Source organism: Xyrauchen texanus, chromosome 11, assembly GCF_025860055.1.
Source record: "Xyrauchen texanus isolate HMW12.3.18 chromosome 11, RBS_HiC_50CHRs, whole genome shotgun sequence".
Taxonomy (NCBI): Eukaryota; Metazoa; Chordata; class Actinopteri; order Cypriniformes; family Catostomidae; genus Xyrauchen; species Xyrauchen texanus.
The window spans coordinates 3,186,579-3,193,876 of NC_068286.1; the positions used below are offsets into that span (position 1 = coordinate 3,186,579).

General features: G+C 40.4%; 1 protein-coding gene across 1 annotated transcript in view; it reads right to left on the reverse strand.

Annotated features, from left to right (window-relative positions):
- The window catches only part of LOC127652014 (B-cell receptor CD22-like), a 56,529-nt gene extending 49,489 nt beyond the window's left edge, over window positions 1-7,040 (reverse strand). The window contains exon 1 of the mRNA XM_052138078.1: window positions 6,975-7,040. The gene's annotated coding sequence lies outside the window, so the exon portion shown is untranslated. The remainder of the gene's footprint in view (window positions 1-6,974) is intronic.
- Between the last annotated feature and the right edge of the window lie 258 nt (window positions 7,041-7,298).

The window sequence follows — 7,298 nt, forward strand, 5'->3', positions numbered from 1 at the left end:
GTGTTGTACACATCATCAGAAGATCTGGTCTTGAGATCAAGAGTTGTGTATGTGTCATCACAGCGATCAGCAGTCTATAGAGAAACAGAGAGAGAAGAAATGATTACAAATATTACAAATATAAACTGTCTTGTTCAGAAGAACTTTATGTCATTCAGTTCAATCACTCGACTTCTTTTAATGAAGAACTTCAACACCGAATACTGAAGAATCAGATCCAGTATTTGCACTCATATGAATTATACTCTTAATATCTCTGTACAGTTAATAGTGACTATAAAAATAACAGTTGTTTTCTTATTTTGTAGTTCTGTGATCATCTCACCTCATTCTCCTTTATAGCAGATCTTCTGTTCATTCTTTCTCTCTTACTGTCCAAAACAATCACAAATAAAACACTTTATTGTTGCATATATGACATGTAATATTCCTCGACTGGAGCTCAACTCATCTGATTTCTTCTGATGTTGGAGATGTTACACATGATTCAATTGTGTGTTTAGAGTCTGAACTCACATTATAAACAGGATGATGAAGATGATGATGATGATTGTGCCACCCACTGTGATCCCCAACACTACATGCCAACCAGATCTATAATGGACTGAAAGAGGAAGAACATGAAGATGAATTCTCAAACTGAAGAGAGATGTGAAGTTATACAGGTGTGATCTAGTATGAATCAAATCTTTACCTGTCACTGATACAGCAGCTGATCTCTGAGATCCATGTTGATTCTGAGCCACACAGTAGAAGAATCCACTCTGTAGTGCACTGTAACTCTGTCCCGATCCAACAGATGAACTTTCATTCTCCTTAAACCAGGTGTAGTTCAGAACAGGTGGGTTTGAATCACTGCTGCAGGTCAGATTCACTGAATCACCCAAAACTATTTCACCAGATCCACTCATGGACACTGAGACATTCTTTGGAGAGTCTACAAGTGAAATAATTGAAATGTTTCAGTCTATTACTGAAAGTCTTCAAGTTGAAGTTTTTACAGTAGATTGATTTGCTTATTTTATTCTCAGTTTTACAAATGGTCTGTGTATTTAGAGACACCTGAACAACAGATTTACATTTAAGATTTTTATATGCATTTTTCAGATTCTCCAATAATACACTTGATATTTTCTCACCATTGACCAGAGAAATGTGTTCCACAATCTAGTGATCTTCCTCACTGTATTCTATAGCAGCATCCGAACTGAAATGAAGTCTTGTTAGAGACAGCGCAACGATGAGAAGAACAACACGCTTCTCTAATCAGCATAAATATACATAACACACATTTACAGGTGAAATATTCAGTTTTCTGTTATTTTAAATGTTCTTGCTACGTCGCATCTTGGATTTATTTTTCCTCCGAGCTCATCACAGTGAATTCTTGGATTGTCTACACAGGGAAGGATTCATACGATGATATTTTACAATTTGTCCAAAACAAGATATTTTAGGAGGCAGGGTGTTGAACAGCCTTCGTGTCGGGTGAGTGTCTATGATGTCTTAAAATGCTGACTCTGGAGAAACTCACTTGATTGTGGAACAGACACATGTAGTCTTGAACTCTGTATATGTACTTACATTTAACATTGAGATCAACATGAGGTGATGTGAGATTGTGTCCGTGTTAGGGATGCACCGATACCGATACGGTATCTGGTATCGACCTCGATACCACATTTTCTAAAGTACTCGTACTGTTAAAAGTCCCCGATACCGGGGACCGATACCACGGTCTGAGAAATGTCTATGTTTGAGCGCGTGTAAGGGGTTAATCACAGGCGTCGAGTGCCCGCCCCAGGCCCCAGCTGCACCTCAGAGCGGGAGAAGGCGAGGCGAGACGAGACATGTCAGCCGTGTGGAACTATTTCAAAGTGAATGAAGATGACAAAACAAAGGCGGACTGCAAATTGTGCTCAGCGAAATTGTCCAGAGGAGGCTCAAAAGGTAGCGCATTTAACACAAGTAATTTAATCAAGCACCTAAAATCCCAACATGACAACGAGTACAAAGAGTTTACCCACGCTTCTAAACCAACACAACCCACGCTGCAGCAAACTCTTGCAAGACGAGATAAAATGTCCAGAGACAATCCACGTGCTGTGAAAATAACACAGGCAATTATCGAGTACATTGCATTGAGTGACCAGCCACTCTCGGAGGTAGAAAATGTGGGATTCCTGCGTCTCCTCCATGTTCTGGAGCCCAGATATGATGTCCCAAGCCGCCGCTACATGACTGACACGGAGCTGCCTAAACTACACGACTCCATGCAAAAACATATCCACAGCCTACTGCAAGCCTCCTCTGCGTTTAGTTTCACCACGGATATTTGGACAAGCAGTGTTAGCCCCGTGTCGCTAATTAGCCTAACCTGCCAGTGGATAGACGAGAGTTTCACGCCGCAACAAGCCATATTACATGCGAAACAATTCCGCGGCTCGCACACCGGCCAGGCTATAGCGTATGTGTTTGAGGAAATGCTCCAGACATGGGGTATACCTAAAACATCAGTACATGTTGTGCTTCGTGACAATGCCAAAAACATGATTAAAGCCATGAATGACGCAGGGCTCCCAAGTCTGCCGTGTGTCGCGCATGCGCTCCAACTGGCTGTTCACGAGGGCTTATTAGCACAGAGGAGCATAGCTGATGCTATAGCAGTGGGGCGGAAAATAGTTGGGCATTTTAAACATTCTGCCTTAGCCTACTCCGCCTCGAGGACATTCAGGGACAGCTCAACCAGCCAATAAAGAGACTGCAGCAGGACGTACAGACGGCTGGAACAGCACGTATTACATGCTCCAGTCCCTTATTGAGCAAAAGCGAATGCTGGGGGTGTATGTGTCCGAGCATGAACTCCTGACTATCTCACCCCTCACCAATGGGCTCTTATGGAGAAGACTGTTGCCATCCTCGCCCCTTTGAGGAACTAACTAAAAAGTGAGCAGCTACGATGCACTAGCCTCTGATGTCATCCCAGCTGTGACTGTGCTAGTGAGACTTCTAAACAGAGAAACAGACGAGGACCAAGGCGTCAAGACAATGAAAGCAACCTTACTGGCAGCTGTCAAGAAGCGCTTCAGTGACGTCGAGACCAACCCACTGTACTTCATCTCCACCATACTTGACCCAAGGTAAAGTCTGTGTGCTATAGGTATTCAATGATAAACTACAGTACTAAATGTAAGATTAATTAATTCCATCTGAAATATTATATTATAGTTTTGTAACTAAAATACACAAATACAAATGTATGCAATATATATATAATATGAAATATATTTCCCTTATTACTACCAGAAAGCCAAATGGCTGGCATTTGTGACAGTGGTTTAGGGGAAACTAAAATCTGTCCTATTTTTCCACATATTAATACATTCATGAATTTTGTTCAGGTATAAAGATCGCTTCTTCTCCAGCAACACTGCTCCGGAGGCCAAGCTGCACCTGAAGCAGGAGCTGCAGATGATGTCCAGAGCTGAGGCAGAGGGAGTCGGGCAGAAGCTGCAGAACCTCCTGCTAAACTGTTCCTCAAGGCCCAGGCCAGCACTAGCAGCTGTCTGGACACTGTATTTGAAGAAATCGCTAAGGAGCAGCCCCAGGCAGCACAGCCGCTGGCAGCAGGTGCTTCCATTGAGCTCGACACATACCTCGGAGAGGCCCCAAGCCCTCGTGAAGACAGTCCTCTGAAGTACTGGGGTGTCAACAAAATCAGGTTCCCCACTTTGGCTAAAATGGCCCATAAATACCTCTCAGCCCCATGTAGCAGTGTGGAAAGTGAAAGGCTTTTTAGCTCAGTGTCACACATTATAGATGAAAACAGAAACAGGCTGACTGCTGATAATGCAGAAAAGCTACTTTTCTTAAAAAAAACCTGCCACTCACTTTTTCTAAATAGGCTCCATTAAGTGAGTCGTCTTAGACTTGATGTTAATACCTACCTCAGTTGCACTGACTGCCACAGTTCTATGTTGGTGGATGTTGTTAGTTTATTCAAATATTGTGCACTAAATAGCAAAGATGTTTATTAATGCCCCTTGTGTTGTCCAAAGCGGCAGAGTTTACAACAAACTGAAAAAAATACTTGAGTTGCACTGTCACTGTTTAAATTTTTTTTATAATTATTTATTCTGTATAATGTTGCATACAACATGCTTTTCATTTTAAATAAATGTTCTTAATTCCAAACTAGTCCCTTGTTTTTTGTTAAGTTATATGACTAAAGCTGTTACCTGTAAATTTAAATCATGTTTTTTATTAAGTACTCGGTATCGGTATCGGCGAGTACTGAAATGCAAGTACTCGTACTCGTACTCGTTTTCCAAAAAGTGTTATCGGTGCATCCCTAGTCCGTGTACAGCACAGCTATATCTGCCTGCATCCTCTCTTCTGACTGACTGCAGGAGGAGTTTATTGTTTCTCTCAGTTAATGACTGTGTGTTTTTCCTCCAGATGAATGTTGTTCTGTCAGACAGATTACAGGTGCTTTTACATGTCAGACTGACTGTATCTCCCTCTGTCACGCTCTCAGGAGACTCCACATGAAGATCTGACAACAACAACACTTGACATCTGGATATATTGTGGATGAAGATTTCTTTCCCAGAATATAATTGATCTTAAATGGAGATCATAAACCCAAATAAAAACAATCAAGACTGAATTGTGAAAAATGTTACCTGTGATATTAAGAGTCACTCCAGGTGTACCAGTCCATCTTCCATCAGGTTTATTAGTAATGAATCTGAAATAGTACTCGTGTGAATCCTTCTGTGTCACATCATTCAGTCTGATGGTGCAGTTCTGCTGTTTATCTCCCAGATACTGAATCCTCTGACTGTATTCAGTGTCATTGGACAGATCTGGAGGCTCTACACCCTTTTCACTAAATTTGGTCCAGAACACGTTCTCGATCTTATATCCAGGAGGGTGTTTATAAGTGCAGGACATTATCACTGATGACCCCTTTAGTGCACAGATGTATGAAGAGCTGTAACTCACACCCCAATCATCAGCACTATAAACCCCTGAAAAATAAGTTATCATTTGATTTATTAGACAATACTATAAAACTTTAACATACATTTTAAACACTTATTGCACATGAACACTTTATAACACAGTATCTTCTCAAACTCTTGACTGATGATGTGATAAATGAGTGTGAAGTTCTTCATGAGTTTTTATTAAAGGTGTTGCAGAAAAGCAGAAATGAACATTCAGACGTGTGAAAACTGAACAGAGAACACAACTGAACAAATGATCAGATCAACATCACACCACACAGACAAAGAAATACATGGAACAAAAGGCAGATATTTCATGAATAAAATTCAACATTAAAGTTGTGATCATGTAATATCAGTGACTCACCTGCTGCAATCATGAGCAGAAATATCAAAGGAAGAGGAGGAGCCATACTGATGACATCATAACATAAAAGTATATATGAAACAGCATTAATCTTTGAAATTGATTTCATAAACCAAGGGTGACCATAGTCTGGTTTTCCAAAATAGAGGACACCTTTTTTTCCGCCGGAGGGATAATAGGGTTCAAAACAGTGTTACTATGAATGCAAACTTCAATACAGTGAAAAAGACTCTCTATTAGCATAACATGAATGTATATAAATAAATAAAAAGGCATTGCTGATGTCAGAGACATTTATAATGTTAAAAATCGCACATTGTGAAATGTGTTTTGACTGAATACAACTGCAGCGTTGACCTACAGCCAATGAGAGAGCAAGAAACGGGCGGGAAGTTTCAGTGGGAGGAGTCCTGATGTACCGGCAACAGAACATCAACTAACGGCTGCGGTATCAAGAAACTCTCATTTGGAGGAAATGGAGGAAACATTAGTGGGATATTGTGAGCAGCAGCAGCGCCTATTTGATGTTTCCTCTGAACTGCAGCACAACCGGGTGGAGAAAGAGAAGAGTTGGAGAGAAACTGACACTTCTCTTGGACAGTCAGGTAAGAAAACAGGTTGATTTTTCAGTAGGAGCTCTTTTTCATATTGTAACCAATAAAATACATGAATAAAAACATACACATCATATTGTGAAATGCTTAACATATGATCATGCTTTTGTTTTTGTATCTCGAATCATTTCTCGAGTGTTCTCTGTTGTGAAACGTGATTTCTCGTCCAGACAGTGTCGTTGGGATTCGTCAATAGTGAAATGTTTTGTAATGTGTCACTCCTGTCGCCGATTCCTCATGTAATTTATAAACAATACGACTTCCATGACAAGACAGACAGAATATGAACGGTACCATGATCCGACATCTTTGAAAGTTGTGTAGTGTGTAGGAGGCGTAATGTGTGCTTAATCACTTGCACCTTTATTAGCAACGGACACAAAAGTGCAGTTTTACATGAATACATTCAGATTCCCACGGATCTCCACCTGGACGAAAGCAGAGGAACTTTTTGTGCAAATCTTCTGTAAATTTGCACTTTCGTTTGGGCATTGTGTCAACAGTTTGATGCAGAACACAACAGCGGAGAGATTGACAGGCAGGAATTTGGCCAATAGTTGCTGCAAGTCTCTTATAATCGACCAATTGGTGCGCGAGAAGGCGGGACTTACGAAGAGTCGTTAAAGCGGTGCAAATATGCGCGCGCACACAATTAATTATTTGACCAGATGCACATCATAATGAAACTAAAGCCGAATCCCGGACATTTTCACAAATGTAGAAATCCCGACCGGACGCTTTTTTAAGGTCCGAAAAAGAGGACATATGGTCACCCTACATAAAGCACATGTATACTGTAGTATGTATTTACAGCTGCATGAACTGCTCATAGTGTCAGTGAAAGCTTTCAGTGACGCTTGTTTAAATGAACTGATCATTGATGCTCAAGATATTTCTCATGTCAGGATTCTTGTGTCATATGAGCTTCATCTATTGCAATAATCAACAATATTCACTTATCTATAAATGAGTTTGTCTTACCGTGTTCAGTCGAACATCAGTTGCAACACAAGAGGGGAACGGGTTTGAGATCACTGCTGCTGTCCCGTCCGGAATAACTAATAATCCCCCGCCCACTATTTGGCAATTCGGACCACTCTTCCTTTCTCTTCTTTGTTCATGCCAAACGACTTACATAAAATTGTGTCAGCAAGTACAGAACAATAAGAACTATAAAAAATAAGGTAGACAAATATTATAAAAAAAGTTTTTTTGTGACTTTTTAAATATTTTTAGTTTTTTATGCCCATCAAAGACAAAACATTGGATTTATAGTCCACCAGAAAAAATGGACAATAGCAGATT